A 20721-nucleotide genomic window follows, 5' to 3' on the forward strand; every position below is an offset into this window, starting at 1 on the left:
TCTTTTCAACCTTTTATTGTCTCTCTAAATGCATACATACATACATATGTGCACACATATCCATCTATGTATTTACAAAAGTTTCATGACATCAGAGTAACAGAAAGGTCACCAGAAAGGTTATTCAAACATATATACATATGAACTCAAGAGACAATATTTAACCCATCCCAGTTTTCACAATGAACAATGTAGAAACAACGCAGTAGGAAAGGGTACAATCATCACAGTTTGAACGCTCATTAAAGAAAATGTGCTTTTTATCATATTGTTTTTTTCCTTTTAAAACTGCTAACTTAACCTTTCAACAATTATCATTGCTGTGTACTAATTCAATTGTTAAAGTTTTGTTATAACATGGTATCAATTTTAGCCATTTAACAAATATGAATTTTCTCTATCTTCTTACTCATACTTAACTTTTATGGAACTTTAAATTGTTGAATGTTTTCTACATATTATGCAGAATCATATGAATTATTGACTAAAATAGACATATAAAAAGTCATTCAAAAGAACGTTTTATAAATAAATTATTTGAAGTACTATTATTTCCCCCACGTGGAGTTAACTAATTTTAATTCCCATTAAAATTTGAATTGTCAATATGATTTTTAGTCTAAGCACTGTATATGGTTTTATCAAAATACAACATTACATTATATCAACCCTTATTTTAATTTGTTCTGTTTCCAAAGGATTTTATGTTCAGATATAACTGAATAAAACATAAAAATAATATTCACAGAAAAATAAGGTATTTTGTAGACAATTTTACACCTTTAGAAAACCAGTTTTAGCAGGGCGCAGTGGCTCACGCCTGTAATCCCAGCACTTTGGGAGGCCGAGGCAGGCGGATCACGAGGTCAGGAGATCGAGACCATCCTGGCTAACAAGGTGAAACCCCGTGTCTACTAAAAATACAAAAATTAGCCGGGTGTGGTGGCGGGCGCCTGTAGTCCCAGCTACTTGGGAGGCTGAGCCAGGAGAATGGCGTGAACCCGGGAGGCGGAACTTACAGTGAGACGAGATCAGGCCACTGTACTCCAGCCTGGGCGACAGAGCGAGACTCTGTCTCAAAAAAAAAAAAAAACAAAGAAAACCAGTATTAATTCTGACAAATAAATATTGTCAAAATATTGTTCTTGATCTCTATTGATACCTGAATATTATAAACAAGATAAAACTATTATAATATTGCACAGATTTTAATATCAGTTGCAAAATATTTCTACATAACCATCAAGCACACTGTAAAAAACCTATAAACCTTATTCATTTTTTGAAAAAGGATGTATACATTATTTATCCATCACATGAGAATGGAAATGACATTAGGCAAAATTAAGTAATCAGAAAAAAATATTCTAAAAGTTAATCTCTTTTCTCATTTTATTAAAAATATTTGATAGCTATTTTTCATTTTCACCCTGATATTCTTATTTCATCAATGGTATAGAGATTTCTTAGGACAAAACAAAAGAATTAATTTCCACTTTATAAATTTAATTTTCTACAGAAATATTTAATATGTGTGGTATAAAAGCCAAAAATATGCCTCTGTGGATCTTGACAAAAGACGAAAATTTTTAAGTCAGAGGTCCTGAAAATTATTACTGAATTTAAATTGTTCATTTTTATGTTTGCTCACAATTAAACCTGATGTTTCTTAAGTCATGGACTTTATGATAATTAAAAACTGATTCTCTTATTGTTCCTTCCTTTATGTGCACACATTAGCTAGGACTAGTTCTGCTGCAAGGCAAACAATCCTTATCCAAAAGCATTTATGCGTAAAATATAACTTACTGCTTCATATTATAAGAGTCCAGGGGTGAATGTGGCTTCAGATGTGGGTTTATTCAGGACTCAAATGAGTCATCAAAATCTGTCCCAAGTTTTGCATTTTTCCCCCCAGCAGTCTCAGGTTAATATTATCACAATATTCAGAAATATTACATAAACTGAATCTGAAGATCCACCCACAAATCTTCCCCCAAATCTCTGAACCTAACATGATGGATCCAAGAATGTAATTGCTTGATTGGCTTAATATAGGTTAAAGATTGCTCTTTTGGCTCCTAGGGCACAATCCAGTATATACACATTACATGGATTAAAAGCATTGGAGCAATATTTGAATTTGACAACTAGCGGGAATATGAAAGATGCTAAAAAGTAATGACAATAATCACAGTAGTGCTGATATTCACTTCTATATGACTATCAGGAGATTAAGTTAAATATCAGTTTCTGGTCATTAATTAGTGTGTATAACTTAAGTTCTGATTATGGTAGTAAATTAACTTTCTATTGATCTCCAATGAAGACATAAAATTTATACGGAGATACCATGCACAAAGACTAAACACGATTTCTTGCAGTATTAAAATATTCAAGCACGTACAAAAGTAGAGATACACAAAGACTCTCCCATTTTACCTATCTCTCAATATCAACTTTTAGCAATTCATAGCAGATCATGTTTCAACTCTATCTCATAGCTAGCCCATCTTCTACTCCATTTCTATTCCATCCTCATTGGACAGTTTTAATGAAAAGCCAGTAATAATATAATTCCATCCACAAGTGTTATATAAACTTTATAATTCAACCTATAAGATAGTGAGATTTTACATTTGGGGAACTTTAATATGTCTAAATATGGCTATTCAATATTCACAATTAATATTGGATGAAGTTGGAAATAGAGAAATAAATTATATGCATTCTATTTCTCCCTATTACACTGTAGTGTTTTCATAACGAAGCGTATTCTGATTTCTGATCATGAAACATTTAAACTGAGAGATACAACAAACAACATTAATATTCACTTGTCTTTTATGTTTCTTTTATTGTTAATGGACTTGGAGTCCTAATGTCTGGAATAGCTGAGTAATGCCAAATTCTTAGATGACATTTAAATTTTTAAGAGGTAATAATCACAGACTAAATATATGTGCATAGTGGTTGCTTGAGCAGAATTTTTAAACATTTGTTTTGAAAAATTAATACAAATTAACAATTATGTTTTATAAATACAATGGCTATTTTGAGTCAAAGAGACCTAAAGTGTAATCCTAGTTGGTTATGTGATCATGGCAAAGTCATATAACATCTTTGAGCCCCTGGTTAGTCTTCTAGTTGAGCAATATTAAGTTTACCTTGTAGGAGTTTCTGTAGAATTAAGAATATGTGGAGAACCTAGGAAAGTATCCAATCAGAACTACTTTATAAAACCACAACAACATGCATTTCAAAATATCAATTCCATTAAAATATTAGATAAAAATAAGTCATTTATGAGTATTTTAAAAAGTTATTCAAAATAACATGTTGGGGATAAATACACCAAAACACTTATGAGACTGGATAAAGGCAGAAGGTAGAAAAGACAGCAGTTTTGAAATGATCATAGTTCTCCTGATGGGACTAATATCCTTAAATGTTCACAAGGTTATTTAGTTTTAAAACTCTTTTTAATGTAAAAACAATAGACATGAACCCTTTTCTACTATCACCTCAACTTCTCCCTACGTGTAACTCAACCACAAGAAATATTTCATAAAACAACCATTTTAATACTTTTTCAACAATAAGAACAATAAATGGAAGCGTCATGAAAGTAAGACTACCTGTTGCTTTATTTGCATTTGTGATTCATGATACTTGATCAACAAGAATGTATCCACATCAATTCAGAATTTAAATAATCTTGAATTTTTATTGCAATTATCTCATTCTATCACTTTAACATGCCAACGGTCAGAGAGATTAAATTTCACTCAGTCATGTCTTCAGTATATGCAAACACTGTATTAATTCATTAATTAAAATAGAAAAATTTTGGCAACACATACGCTACAACGTGTTTAAGATGTGAATACTGCCAATATCACGGAAATTTTGTTATGTTCAAGAGTTAATTTAAAAAATGCCTGTGAGAATGCCCTGTTAAAAGGAAAGTCTCAATACACATTAGACAACAGAGATTATAATGCTGCTGATGATAAAATGATGACTACTATGAGAAACAATACTGTGACCACAGAAATCTTTCTCTTCAGATACTGTATTAATATACCTGTGTCACAAATAGTTTAATGGACACAAATTTCTCCCAGCCCAATATTCATGCCACTTTCCAATGCAGCATTGCTAATCTTCTCTTTCGGAGGACAGGCCTTGTGATTCTCTTTGATAAGCTAAATGTTATGGGACTCATACATTGTGAGTTCTGTAGTCTAGGCCTTATGAGATTCCTTAGTGCTTCCACAATTTCCACCTTTAACATTTCCCTGAGATAATCATATACTAGTGAAGGCGATTAGCTTAATAGAGAAGGAGAGATCACATGATACCCCAAATAACAGCCGTTTCCACTGGTCAGATGTGTTATTAAGGCTGTCTTATATGTTCTACTCCAACGAAACCTTTACTTGAAATAGTCAATTAGTCAATGCCATCAGAATTTATTAGAAAATTAAGTCGTTGTGTAAGCACAAGCTTTATGATAGTGTGCTGCTTAACAATAGATACAAGGAGATCTTTTCATTTTCATTACTTTCACTTCGTTCACTTTGATGATTCTTAAAGCCTTTCCTTTTTATTTTATTTTATTTTATTTTATTATCTTTTCAGAGACAGGGTCTCACTGTGTTGTTCAGGCTGGCCTCAAACTCTTAAGCTTAACAAATACCTCTGGCCTTATCCATTCAAATAGCTGTAACTACTGGTGCATACCACAGTGCACAACTCACCTTTGCTTTTTAAAGCACAAAATTATATTTGTTTTCTAAATATCAATAACACAGTGATCTGAGTAAAATTCTTTTTTTTTTTATATAGAAAAGTATACTTACTTAATCTGGCATGACTAAAAACCAATAATAATAAATGCATATACTACTTTAGGAAAATTATTTTAACTTAATAATCAAATAATTTGAGCAAATAATTGATTCAGCTTAAAGGACGTTCTATTATGCCAGTTTAGGGTAAAAAAAAAGTTGAAATATATTTCAGAACTGTAAGACAGTTAGCAGTATATATTATAAAACCATATTATTAGTTAACCAATTTGCTACTACATAGGAAGTGTTTTGGTGATTAAATAGACCCTGTAATACAGCGGTAATTTTTAATTTTTTTTTTTAAATTTTAGAACAGTTTCATATTTAGAGAGAAAATGTGAATATATATAGTGACCATATAACCCACACTCAATTTCCTTATTGTGAGCATCATATGTTAGTCATTTCTATTACTAACATGATGTAATAATATTAATATATTTTTAATAAATAAAATTTATATATTGATCAGAGTTCTTTAGCATTACCAAATTATTTTTTTCCTGTTCCAGTGTTCAATATATTACATCACATTTAGTCCTTGTATCACCTTAGGCTTTTTGCCTGTGACAGTTCCTGAGATTTTCATTGTTTGAAGTTTTGAGAAATGCTCACCAGATAATGTGTAATATTCATCATGTAATCCCTCAATTAAGATTGGTCTGACATTTTCTTTATGATTAGTACGGAGTAGTGTAGTTTTCATACAAAAGCCACAGATAGAGGACAATTTTATCATATCATATCAAGGTAGATACTTTCAGCATGACTTGTCACTGTTGATACTGAAATTGATCATCTGGCTGAGATAGTTTTTCAGGTTTTTTCACTGATACATTGCCCCCCCTTCTCCCTACCAGGGCCTTTCCATACTGTACTCTTTGAAAGGAAGTAACTATACAGAATCCATACTTAATGAATGAGAATTATGTATTCCTCATTTGAGGGCAGAGTTTCTGTAAAAGTTATTTGAAAATCTTCTACATATGCAAATTTTTTCTTCTGCCTTTATTTTATTTGTTTGCTTGTTTATTTGCTTATCATGTTCCATCTGTATGGACTCCTAGATATTTGCTTTATACTTTGGGTTATAATCCAATACTATTTATTTTATTTTATTGCTAAATAATATCACAAACGGTAACATGTCCAAATTGTATTATCTGAATATGATAACATATGAAAGGATTTTTTTAGAAGCCATTAAATTGTCTTAAGAAATTTGCCTTTAATGAAAACAAGATGACAAAGATTATATTCCAGGGTGGAGAAAAAGGGAAACTTCCCTTCACCCTCTGAAGTCTCACTGAAACCTGACAAAAGGCAGAGTAATAGGAGAAAACACATAAAAATCTATTGGCATACATGAGAAGAATCACAAAGTGATTGGTCCACCATGCAATAAGGTGAAGACGGTTATGTACCCTTCTTAGTGGAAATGGAGATTGGGAAGTATAGATGATTTTAGGAGTGCTATAAATAATTTTTAGGTAAGTTCAATGGACTTTAAGAACATATAATAGCCTGGTACAAACTCTGATGAGCCAACCGAGCAGACAATGGTTTATGACAAAAGTCAAAAGTCTGTCCAGTTTCTTCAAAGATTAAAAAAAGACTTCAATTTTTCTTTCTTCCATATGATTTCAGGTAATGGAAACTCAGGGAAGAGAACAGAGATAATTGTTTTCCTTTTTTTTTTTTTTTTTTTTTTTTTTTTTTTTTGGCAGGGGAGGACTTCAGGCAGATGAAGAAACTTCCTAGAGCAACTTTATCCTGTGGTTTGGAAGAGATGGATGATTGAGAAATGAGGGGGTTGGAGGGAAGGTCAGAAATACCTTGAGGCATTCTTAGTTCAGCATGCTAAAGCATAATATTTGTGGGTACTGGTTGATGAGCTTCAATGCCAGTTAAAAATGAAAAAAATAAAAGTTTACTGGGAAAAATGATCAGCAAATACGTGAAGATAGTTTTATGTAAAGTGACATTATGAATAATAAAATAAGAAAAATATAAGGAAAGTTGAATAACTTAATATTCTTAGTAACTAAAAGAACAAATACATGAAAAATGAGTTAAAAATATTTCAGGGCATTTTCTCTAAGGAAAACATTTTTAGCAACTTTAAGCTACTGGAGAAAAAAAGAAATATTTTCCAGTAAGCATGTAACCACGGTTCTCTCCTATGGTAAAATATTTCTCGGGTTATCGTTGTTGAGAGTCACCTCTGAGAAAATGGGAAATGAAACTCTATGGACAACATGGGTATGCAGGGACAAAGTACGACCTTTATCTAAAATAGCAACAATGATTTCCAATATGATATTATCTTGAGAAATTCAGGGAGAGTTTGAAGTAAAGATATTGGCCTAAAGCAAACAGGTTCAAATGGCAGAAAAGAGGACACAGAAATTTCTATTCCCATTTTCACTTAGTTTGTAATGCTCTTACGTAACTTATTCTATTTCATGTAATAGTAGTGTAACTAATAGTATATATGAGACTGATTTTGACAAATCTAATGTCAATCTGATAATGATGATCAATGTTACTAAGAAATTGTCAATAAATAATTAAAATATCCACATCAAATTCTTTCAATGAATGCTGATTGGCCAGTGGAGGAACTAGATGTAATTAACAATTCATAGTTATATTAAATTAGTCTATTGCTATTTTTTATAAATTTCAAGTGTCAATGGTAGTGGGAAGTAAAAGAATTGTCGAGCTTGTACATGATTATAAACAACTCTGTACTAGAATATCTGGTAAATTAAAATGTTTTCTTAAAGCAATAAACACACTTCATTTGATAACTCAAGTGATTATTATTTTGGTCAGTAACCTTTTGCTTTTATGTTCTATAAGCTGTACAAAAGATACTAGAAAAGAAATAATCATAAGAATTATAGTAAAAAATATTTGACCAAGTGTCAGAGCTTAAGTTGTGTAGATACTTTTGATTACCTCCATAGGAAAAGCTTTATTATTATATCTGGGCATGCTTAGATGTCTGATTATTAACTCTTGTCCAAAGTAATGACAGTAAAATGTATAATATACTGTTTAATAATTCACAGTCTCCTGACAACCCCGGAAGTCACCTTCTTTACCAATAGTTTGCAACTGATCTATGTCCCAATTGTACCCACAGGGTTTTAATTGGTGGAGATGACTGATTCATGACACAAAGAGGTCAATGACATTGAAAGGAAAAAAAAAAAAAAAAACCCACTACTTGTAGTTTCCAAGAGGTGGGACTGTGCCACACTATTGAGGCCACTTGGGGAAGCATCAGGTTTGGTCAGCAGGTGGAAGGAGCAAAGAGAAAGCATGTCCCAGAGCCTTTATGGAGTTTTCCACATAAAGGAGGAGGGACATAGAAACCAGTTTAGGGTTGGCAAGTCTGAATAATGTTAGTGGGCTCTTGGCTATAAGGGTTATCTCTTATATCTAGGTTTGGTACCTAGCCCTGGGTTAAGTTACAGCTGGGGAAATACTGGACTGGCATGTGAGAGTTAAATAAATGAGGTAGTTGGAGGTATGGCCTGGGGGTTAATTGATTTGCATATAAAAGGCATGTTCAAAGGTGAATTGTTTATTATCTTATGGAATTGCTAGTTCTGAGAGGGGTAGTTTCTCCTCGATCAGGTAGATTTCCCAAAATGTCAAAGCATTATAAAATTTAGAATATACAAAGCATAATTAATACAATTTAATCAGGACAGGCTTCATTCGGTGCTCACAAGGGGACATTCATATGCATATTCTGACAGCTTCTCTTTTGAGATCTCCCAAAGCCAAGATCCCTGTAGCAGATCTTGGTGCTTCAAGCTGAAGCCACAGTCTAAGCCCAACCTCTGGGGTGCTTGCATGTTGATGCATCTTAATTCTCCAATGCTTTTTTGTATTCTCTTATTTGTACCATATCTTTTACTTAAACTACGTGCCTTGTGTGAGTATGTTTCGTAGGGCTAGTGGTTCTTTCAAACACCTGAACCAAGAAAATCTTTACGGCACCAAAGGAGAATAAATAATGCATATGATAAATGAAGTTGAGAATATAGAAATAAAAACATCTAAACTGAGGCTCAAAGAAAAAAAAAAAGTAACATGATAAAATGAGAGATCCTCAATCACATAGCGAAAAATAGCGAGCAGTAATTGGAGTAACTGTGTAATCAGAGACCAAGAAGCAGAGGAAAGAGGAATCCAGGCGAAAAAAAAAAAAAAAAAAACTTAATAAAGGTTTTTTTTTTTTTACAAAGTTAATGAAAAGAGTATACTAAAAACCCAAGGAGTTAATTGAAACTTCAACAATGACATGTTTGAATTACTGAAAGCCAGTCACAGAGAATATCTTAAAAGCACTTTGAATTAATATCATTCTGGAGATAAAAGATAGAAAAATCTACAGACTTTTACTCAGAAATAATGCAAGACAGTAGACAAATTATGTATCTGCTGCACTTTAAATAACAATTATTTTTAAAGTGCAGAAACACACACACACAGTTAAACTGTAAGTCTGTAGCTATTCAAATTATCTTTGAAAAATAAGGTAAAATAAAAATATTTTTATGGAAAAGTGGACAAAATTTATAACTGCCAATTTTCACTCTAAGAAATAATGTGACTGGGTTCGGTGGCTCATGCATGTAATCCCAGCACTTTGGGAGGCCGAGGGGGGCAGAGCACGAGGTCAGGAGATTGGGACCATCCTGGTTAACATGGAGAAACCCCTTCTCTACCAAAAACACAACAAATTAGCCTGTTGTGGTGGCACGTGCCTGTGGTCCCAGTTACTTGGGAGGCTGAGGCAGAATTGCTTGAACCTGTGAGGTGGAGATTGCAGTGAGCCAAGATCACGCCACTGTACTCCAGTCTAGGCAACAGAGCGAGAATCCGTCTCAAAAAAAAAAAAAAAAAAAAAAAAAACAAAGAAAGTAAGTTTTCAGATTAATGGAAAACATGAGAAGTGAACTGAATATACATAAAGGAATAAGGGGTGATAAATATGGTACATATACAGCAGAATATATAAAAGATATTTTTGTAATTTTTGTGAATAAGTCATAATTATTTTTAAAAGTTAATAATAACGTGTTACCTGATTTATGACATAAGTAGAAGTGGCAAAAGGAGAAGAAAATTAAACTGGAATAACTTTCTTATTTTACACTTTTATATAGTATAGCAATATTAAAATAGACTGTGTTAAGTTAAAGATGTATCTTGCAGATCCTTTGGAGAGAATTAGAATACAAAATCAAAGATGTATAAAAATATGCTAATCTGGCTCCATAATGGAATGCTAAAATTGCTCAATTAATCTAAAAGATGTTAGAAAAAGAATGAAAGGTATCAAAAACAGATGGGGCAAATAGAAAACATTTAGTAAGATTTTGGAATTGAACTCAAACTTACAGATAATTAAATCTAAATGGTCTAAACACTGGATAAAAGGCAAATTGTCAAATCAGAAAAATGCAAGAACTAACTATTCACTTCCTATAGGAAACTTTCATTAAATAAGAAGACATAGCCAGGTAAAAAGCGAAAAAATGAAAAATACATACGATTTTAAAAATTACCCTAAGAAGACAGAAAGGGCTCTGTTAATATGAGAAAATGTATTATTCATGTCAAAACATGTTTCTAAAGGGGGATATTTACAAATATAAAAGTGATGATTCATCAATAAGATTAAATACACCAAAATATGTGTACAACATTAAAAAATTTTGAAACATATAAAGCAACTACTGATTAACCTGAAATGAGACACAGACTTAGCCACAATGTCAATCTGAACATATCCAAATTGAAATTTTTAACTCCTATCTCAAGTAGAAAGATTTTTAAATACACATGAAATGTTAATCTCTTTAGACCATAGATTAGGCTGTAAAAATATATCAAATTTAAAAAACTTAAAATCCCTGAATTTAAATTAATTCACAACTCAAACTGTATTATCTGATCTGTAAAGGGTTAAATAAACTAAAATATTGATAAAATAAGTCATACACATGCATAATCAAAACAAAAATTATAAAAAGTTCCAAATTGAATGATAGTAAACAACTTATCAAAAGTTACTGGACAAATCTAAAGTAGTGCTTCCACTGCTTTATGTTTATGTATATAAAGCTATACAAAATTAAATGCTTACATTAGTAAAGAAGAAAAATGTAAAATTTAATAATCTAAGCCTTAACCATACAAAGGCAGCATACAAATAACAAATCAACACAAATCAGATAAAAGGAAAAAAAATATTATAAGGATAAGCTGAATATGAATAAAATAGAGAAAATTAGTGAAATATAAAAGATAAATTATTTAAAATATTATTAAAATGGATACTTTTTTAGTTAGACCAGACTTTTGCACCCAAGATCTTTGAAATGTTTAAACTGTAATTTTTAAAGGGCACATTTTCTGTAAGTAATCTCATATCTATAATTTTGCTAACTATGCATTGCATTTGAGAGCAAGACTAGAGTCATTTTTGTAGGTTTTAATTCTGTTGCAGAATACTGTTTGGGAAAGTTCGACTTAAAAGAATGGGCAAAAAAAGTCGAGAAGTTACAAATAAGCAATATTAGGAAAGAAATACCTTATAGATACTAAAGATATAGTAAATAAGTACAAAGTTGTATCACAGACTGCAATACAATATCACAATATATATCATTACAGACTGGTAAAATTAAAAAGAAGAATATTACCAAATGTTGAAAGGAAATGAAGGAATTGGAACTCTCAGCATTACTGGTGAGAATGTAAAATGTTTCAACTACTATTTTGGAATAATAAACAGTTTGGCAGGCTTTTATTTATTTAACTAACCATGAAACGTTACGTCTAAATATTTATCTAAGGCAAACGAAAGATTATGCTTACATAAACAATTTAATGTCAATCCTAATAGAAGCTTATTTATAATAGACTGAAATTGGAAACACAACTAGTATCTATCAACAGATGACTGTCTTATACAATAAATGTGTATTAATACATGAAATACTACTCAGCAATACAAAAGCATAAAGTAGTAACACATAAAATAATACGACTGAATCACGTTTTCTTGAGTAGATGAAGCCAAACAAAAAAAGGGTACATACTGTAAGATTATATTTATTGTAGAACAGAAATTGTAGAACAGAAAAATTTGATGTAATGTGATAGAAATAGAAATAGTTTATTAGGATCAGGTGTGTGGAAGTCTCCTCTAAGCAAGTGTGAGAAAACTTTCTTAGGTGATGAATGTTTCATATCTTAATTATGATGGTGGCCACATGACATTTGTCAAAACACATCAAACTGCAAACTTAGAATTCGTGCATTGTATCATGTGTCAGTATTCCTGAATGAAATTTATGTACAATTTATCAATTAAACATGTTCCGTACTTTTAAGAAATTTTATGCTACTTTTAAAGTTATAATGTCACTTTCAAGACTTTGATCATTTGCAGAAAATTCTCTCATAAGAAAATCTATAGATGTGTCATCTATCTTAGCAGCAGTGTGAAATGAATTTTTATAATTTCCAAAAGTTGTAGATGTGCTTTTTTTTGCACATTTCAGATATTTTTAAGATACACTAGAAACACAGAAAACACAGGAAACTATTTCAGAAGCCTCTCATGAAAGCTTGCTAAACTACAATGGAGTATATTTCCGTTTTAGGCAGGAAAACAGTTCTAGTATCACAGCAGTATTTTTTATGATCCAGTCAATTTGCCGTCCCTTTGAATTCACTGTCCATTATGTCGTATTCCAGTGACTTGGGCTTCTTGATTAGTAAAGTTCTTTCTACATCTCCTTCTTTAACTGTGTTTCTTCCACCACTCTTGCCTTCCGGTATTAAGACCATCTTCTTGGCCATCCGCTTAAGCCTTTTGTTGTCTCTGTGTCTATAATACATGACTAATTATTTTGTTTTAATTAATATGTTTATTACAGTTAACGTCTTTTTTTTTTCTTTTCTTTTTTTTTTTTTTTAAACAGCGTCTTACTCTGTCGCCCAGACTGGAGTGCATCAGTGGAATCCTGGCTCAATTAAACCTCCACCTCCTGGGTTTAAGCAATTCTCGTGCCTCAGCCTACTGAGTAGCTGGGACTACAGGTGCGCCTCAGCCTCCTGAGTAGCTGGGACTACAGGTGCGCCACCACACCTGGCTAATTTTTTTTTTTTTTTTCATTTTTTGTAGAAACAAAGTTTTGCCATGTTGGCCAGGCTGGTCTTGAACTCCTGTCCTCAACTGATCCACTTGCCTCAACCTCCTAAAATGCTGTGATTACAGGCATAAGTCATGGCACCTGACCTCTTACCTCTTTATTTATGTTTCATTCTATAGATTCTATGCCTTAACATGGAGAGATCTTTTTATGATATATTTATTTATATATTAACAGATATATATATAATATATATTTAATACACAGTAGGTATAAATAAATGTCTTTCTGTAATTGGTAAATTAGAAAACAGTATAACCTATTTTTGAAAACTCTCAAATTTTGTGTAATACTGAAATTATTTCATTTTTGAAATAGTGAAGGTTTAGTTTTTTATTTATCATAAGAACTACTAATTATACTAAGGTATATTCACATAAATACAGACTCAGACATGGATATGTAACACTCACATGATTTTAAAACGTTGTATACACAAAATAATGGGAAGAAATTTGAATATCCCAAATTAAACTAATACATGACTGTCTTGTGGAGGACTTTGTAAAGTTAGAATGGCTTACATTATAGATTAATAGAGACTGTGTGGCTTGTAAAGAATCAAAATTTTTCACAAAATATGTTTTTAAAAGTTTCTATTTATATTAAATTTAAAACATCACAGAAGCAAGTTGCACTGTTCCTCCCACCTTCCACAATTTTATTTCAATGTAAATTATTTTTCAGTATAATGTATTATATTCCTGGTCTGTTTCCATCAGCTCCTCTGAGTTTTGATGCTTTTTAAGTTTCCTCTAGTGTATAGACGGAACTTGAGCAGAAATGAAGCATCAGAAGCTGGCTGAACCCCACACGAACACAATCATCACTTTTGTTTATGTAATAATGTATTATCACTCTTCACTTCAAAGTATAGGAGTCTCCCTTATCCAAGCATGGTTTTGCTTTCTACAGTTTCAGCTACCAGTGGTGAACTGTGATCTGAAAATAATAAATTGTAAACTCCAGAAGTAACAAATTCATAAGTTTTAAATTTCTATTCTGAGTAGCATGATGAAATCCTGCACTGTCCTCTTTGTACCGCCCTGGATGTGAATCATCCTTTTGTCCAACGGATCCACCTGTCTGTGTTAGTCACTGAATAGCTGCTTTGACTATCAGATCAACCATCAGGGTATCAACATGGTACTTGCGTTCAAATAACCTGTGTTTTACTTAATTGTTCCTGTTTATTATTGTTGTTATTGATCTCTTACTCTGCCTAATTTATAAATAAAAAATTATGAGAGGTATGTACATATACAAAAAAAAATAGCATATATAGGGTTGGGTACTATCCACAGCTTCAGGCGTCTGCTCTGGATATTCAAACATATCCTCCATGGATAACGGGGTTACTACTTTACTTTCTGAAACTGACTCAGTAAACAAGCTATGATTCTTATGAGGATGGGAAATATCATTATACCTTTCACAAAATGGAAACTAAGGTTGATAATTTGAGTCTTCAAAAGAACAAATGGAAAATGAAATACAAAATTTTTCTCTTTATCAGTTTTGTTTCATTATATGATGAAATTTCAATCTCTTAATATTCTATTTACAACCTTTATAAGCTCTTTGTGGTTAATCGTATTAGTTGCATTAACTAGATTACACACAACTCAAAGCTTGTATACTTTCTGGGTGTGATTCACAGCCTCACAAAAATTTTGTGTGAGTAGTAGAGCCTTAGATGAGTACGCTTTTTTTGTTTTAAATTCATTTTATGCCAATTAAATCAGCAAACATTTGTTGAGTCATAGTATCTGTCAGACACTGTGGAAAGTGCTAGAGATAAAAAATAAATAAATGTGGAATGCTGTTTGCTTTCCAGAGCACACAGTCATGGGATGGAGATAGTGATGTAAGTAAATCATTGGAATACAAGATGATAAGTGCGATTTTGCAAGTATTTCCAAAATAGAACATTGACACAAATCAGCAAGTCATCAATTTGAATGCATAAGGTATATGCTTAAAGAAAAGTTGTTTTATATATGTCATAAAAGAGGAGTAGGATTTTTCCAGATGGGAACAGAGTGAAATTGAGAGGTTGGTGAGGAAGGAAGAGTATTTCAGGAGCCAGAACAGCATGTGCTGAACTAGAAATATATTAGACACTTAAGGGAACTGCAGAGTTTTAGACCTGATTGAAATGTAGAGTATATTTATGTAACACAAACAAGTTAGGCCAAGGAGAAATTGTACAGTGTATCTTATGGTAGTCTAATAAATTTAGATTTTATTTGTAAGTAGTGAGACCACTCAGAAGATTAAACAAACAACAACAAAACTAGGAGAAACCTGGTTATATTTAAAATTTAAAACAATGTCCGTGGCTATATTGTTGAAGATGAAATAACAAGATATAAGACCCACAGTACACAGGGGTCAGATTGGAGCTTACTTTAGTTCACATGGGAGATTATGAGAACGTGACTTAAGTCATTAGCAACTAAGCAGGGGTTGTTATTTTTAGGTACTAAAGTAGGAAAATCAATAGGATTCAGTGACCCATGAGATATGGTAGGAGAAGACAGAGTGGTCTCATGGTCTTCTGAATTTGTGGTTTACTAGATTGAATAATAGCATTGTTGGTTATAAATGTAATTATATGAAGATAAGGAAGTTGTGAAGAAAGATTATAAGTTTAATTGTGTACATGTTGACCTGGAATCTATACATTAAAAACATTTTGATAATTTGCAGTTAGTGCTTGCTGTGCATTTATAGATGAAATATTTAAATGCTTTACTGAATCTGATTTAGTGTGTCAGGCTCCTGTTTAATTAGTATAAAAAATAACATTTTATTCTAAAGTGAATTAATTTTATTTTGAATTATTACTTCTATCTAATGTAAGTGTTGAGATGATTATACTGACTCTACCAAGCAAGACTTTTATTTTGTCTATTATTTCATTGTTTAATGTTTCTTTTTGATGTATTATTATAGAAAACAAAAGTTAAGACAAGGGAAACTATGTTTGTTTTAAACATTTTTGAAATCATTTGCGGTTAAATTGTCTCAGATTAGAATTGAAACAAAAAGTAAATTTTAGAAAGTCTGATGCAAGGGAGAAAAGGGAGCAATTTGTTTCCATATAAAGTCATAAATGCTTGTTTCTAGGGTTGGAACTATCTTCTCACCTTCTTCTAACAAGGCGGTTACATTGCATTCTGTGAATGCAGAAAAGTGCTGATTTCATTAAATTAAAATTTGACATTGAAAGGCTTTATGTGCAAATGCATTGCTGAATGTTTCTATTTTAAAAAGCAGAACTAAAGAAACCCATTGCCTGCATTTCATACGGCCATGCTCCCATTGACCATAATATTAACGCCTCATTGAGCTGACGAAGTTAAAGAAAGGCTGAGTTCACTTCATTGCTACTGTTATTCAACTGGACATGAGTTCCATTAAAAGTATTATCGACGAATTTTCTTTGTATGAATCATTGAAATGTATGCTTTCTCCCCATGCACACAATGTACCTTCCACTCCATCTCTCAACCCACTATAGGAAAAGTGCAACAACATCTCTCTACATATCTGAAGGGAAATTAAAAACTATTTTCTTATTAGATTATTTAAAGACACAGGCAATATTAGTAAATCTGTCTAAATACCTCAAAATTATTGTCTTATTTTCCCTATGGGATGCATTATTTTAAGTAACTGATGCTATAACAAACAGATAAACAATTATTTGGTTTGCTAAAAACGCGTTTAAATCTATGAATCATATTTTATATTATTAGAAAGTTACATCTCAGTAAATGATAAAGGGAATATAAAAAGGGCATAGTGGTATCAACATAGCACTATGGTTGTGATTATTTGAGTTCTTTTGAATTGAAATCTGATCAAGATCCTGTCTTAGATATGACTGGTTATTTTAATCATTTGAGGACACCTAACACTCATAATTGAGAAGTGTCTGCAATAAAGTTTCATTACACACAGCCATCTTTGAAGTGGCATTTATTCTTTCAACTATAAGTAATCTGAAAAGTTATTTTTTGTTGGTCTGCTTTAAAACTTTCACCTAGCATAAAAACATTTTAACTCAAACTGAAGTATCTTTCAATGTTCAAAAATCTATTGTTTTCTTCTTAACAAGTAAAACTGTTTTATTTAGAGAAAAACACATTCCTTAGGTGAAGTTAAATAACAAATAGATCTGAACAGCACTTTTGTTGATCTCTGAGAAAGGAGAAAAAATAATTCATTCTTTCATTTGACCAGAAACATAAAAACATATTTTAAACTATGTTATCAGTTTTAAAAATCAAAGTAACTCAACCTATACTTCATATCTCTACGTGGTTATTATTTTGCTCTTTCTTCTCCATAAAACCAGGCCTATAGTTTCTAAATAAATTGGCAAGTAAATACATAGCTTGGAATGAAATACATGAATTGACTTAGATTTCTAACAATCACCCATACATTGTCCAAGCCACTGCACGTTCTTTTAAACAAAAACACAGGCAGTGAAACAAAAGGAATACAGAAATTGAATGGTAGAAAAATAAATCCTTTAACTTGAAAAGAAATCAACATTCATTTCAAGCTTCTACAAGAATTTTCCAAACAACAAAAGAAGATAAAATGACAAAAAATAAATAAAAAGTCAAAATTTTAAGATAGTTGTTGCGGTAAGCAGTGTCTCTATGCCTTTAAGGAAGGATTTTTAACCAAATATAAATACTAGTAAATAGGGAATTAATAAAAATACATTCTTTATCATAGAAAAACAATAAAATGCAGGCAATTGTACATATCCTCATCAACCTTCCATTTTGTTTCTTCATGTCTACAGAAATATATGCATGAATAATCATTCTCTTTTTATATGAATAAAAATTCTTACAATCATCAGATTTTTAAACTAATATTTTACAGAAATTTAATGAGGTGAGTAGGTCTCACTTCATTATTCTTATTTCCATATACTTATCATTATTAAATAGAGCAATCAATCCCCAAGTAAGAAAGTCTATCATCTCAATTAACAATGTTCACAAATACATAAATAATAATTTTTGAAAATGGCAGCAGCACCATTGACAGCTACAGAAAAACACTTTATAAATATACTATTTATTTGAGAAAGAATATGAATTTTGTTTGTTTTAAGCTATTCTTAAACAAAGTAAGTAATAACTCTGAAATACCTATAATCCAAAACAAAGCCTTAGTTAATCAAAAAAGAATAATTAGCTTGCTCAACCCTCTTGCTGAATATGTACTCTAATAAGATTATGGCTATGGACAAGAGAGAGCAGAATCTAGTCAATTCTTTCAAATGCACTGCATTAGCACAGATGTAGATAAAGATGCTTAATCTTGCTTAAAATGCTTGAATGAAAGTGGAGAAGTTCATAACAAATTTTTGACCCATGAGTCACTGAGGAAGGATTGTTGGGAGGCTGTTATACCTGATGCAACTCAAAGAAGGTTTATCTTTGACTAATAAGAGCAGTTTTAGTCAAACTGAAGAAAGACTGGCCAAAAAGTTTTAGACTAGATGGCATCTGAGGACAAAGTTTGGTGATCATAATGTATGTCTTTGAGTACAGGATGTCTCATAAAGCAAGCCAAAGGGAAAAATATTAGGGATATAAATCCAAAGAGTGTGAGTTCTAGTTAGCTAATTCTGGTGTTTCTGAAAAATAGTTGAACAGTTTACTATTCAAAGATTTTCTCATCTAAACATCATAAAGGCCAAAGTTTCTGAAAAAATTCTGAAGATTTATGTTAATTTCTACATTGCGCCATAGAAGCTGCTTTTACGTAGATTACTATCATGTCCCGAAGAAAAGTCTAATTTTAACCTGAGAGTCTATTAATTATTTTACTATATCATTTAGTTGTGAATCATAAATTTCTATCATTCATCAATTATATAAATTTTACTGGACAGGCTGAGAGCTATGAGTAAAGATTTTGAGCTACAATGACATGACTATTAGGTTTCATTTTAGGTTCTTGTTAAAGGAAAGAGGGCTGGGTGACTGGGACCATTTCCAATTTTTTATTTTAAAATATCTAATTATTTGAGCTCTTTTACTTTCAAAACTCTCTCATTCAAAAGGTGGTGTAATTCATTTGAACTTCATGCATAGCCTAGAGAAAATGATTCAGACTGTGAAGTGTTGGAGTGAGTTCAAAGAACTCGTTTTACAAAGGTTCTAGATGAATAAGGACACAGCCGTGTAGGGAGGCAGAGTTTAAGCTCAGGCTGATGTCAAGCCTAGGGCATACAATACACAGACTTGCATTATGCTTGTGAGGCCAGTCATACACAAGAAAAGGGAGTCTCCCCCTCCCCCTTTCTATGCTTGCCTTCTCTTTCCAAGATTTGAATTTGAGTAGTTGCTATGAAGTGTGTACTTAGTTACTAGTATCATAATGGTGTTTCTCATGCAAAGGAGTTTGAAGCTAAGAGTGAGTTACTCCCATGATGATGGAACCATGCAAAGTACTAAACCAGAATGTGAAAGCCAGACTTGCTGAATTTACACCAATCCTAGGAATTGTTTCATTTCCCTTAACATCAACCTTTTGCCAGAAAACGCTCTGTAAGACTGGGATAGAGTTCAGCTCTATTATTGTACAAAGGAACTTTTATTCAATCATTCAATTATAATTTTCCTTCCTGCAAGAAAAAGAATGGACAGGAAGCCTGTCTTCTTTTGACCAGCATAGTGACAGCGTCTTTCATTAAGTGCCACTAAGGGAAAAATAAGCTTTTTGAAAGAAGTCAGAAGCAAGAGAGCTAACTGATCCTCATCCCAGAGAATATTCTTTGTAAATGATACAATAAATACTTTAAAATATTTAAGGATATAATTCTTTATAGGTTACTCTAGAGGTTTTATATTTGAAAATTTTAAACTCTAAATTTATTTAGCAACTAAACACAGCTGAACAGCATATAAACAACAAATGGTACAATTAAGACAGCACTTGTATAGACATTACATAATTTGATCCTCAAAAAAGTTTTTCTTTGATAGGGCAGATCAAGAAAACTGTACTCACAGATGATTCAATATTATTAAGTACTGAAAGTCTCTCCCTCTTATACCGTAACTAAAATATATTAAATTTTCAAACAATAAAATCCTAAAAAAGAAACCTTTCCAAGAAGCCAAACAAAACAAATAAGAAAGTAGACAAATCCTTCTTGGGTTTTTTTTTTTTTTTTTTTTTTTGAGACTGAGTCTCCCTCTGTTGCCCAGGCTGGAGTGTAGTGGCCTGATCTCGGCTCACTGCAAGCTCCGCCTCCCGGGTTCACGTTATTCTCCTGCCTCAGCCTCCCGAGTAGCTGGGACTATGGGCACCCCCCACCACGCCCGGCTAATTTTTTGTATTTTTAGTAGAGATGGGGTTTCACCATGTTAGCCAGGATGGTCTCCATATCCTGACCTCGTGATCTGCTCGCCTCGACCTCCCAAAGTGCTGGAATTACGACATGAGCCACGGCGCCGGGCCTGTGTTTCTTTTTGTTGGCAGCATGGATTTGGACAAGTACATTTATTTCAGAAATGCAGGGTTCAGACAGTTCTTCTACTAGGTAAAATAATTCATGTGATATAATTTCC

This window comes from Macaca mulatta, chromosome 5 (genome assembly GCF_049350105.2).
Source record: "Macaca mulatta isolate MMU2019108-1 chromosome 5, T2T-MMU8v2.0, whole genome shotgun sequence".
NCBI lineage: Eukaryota > Metazoa > Chordata > Mammalia > Primates > Cercopithecidae > Macaca > Macaca mulatta.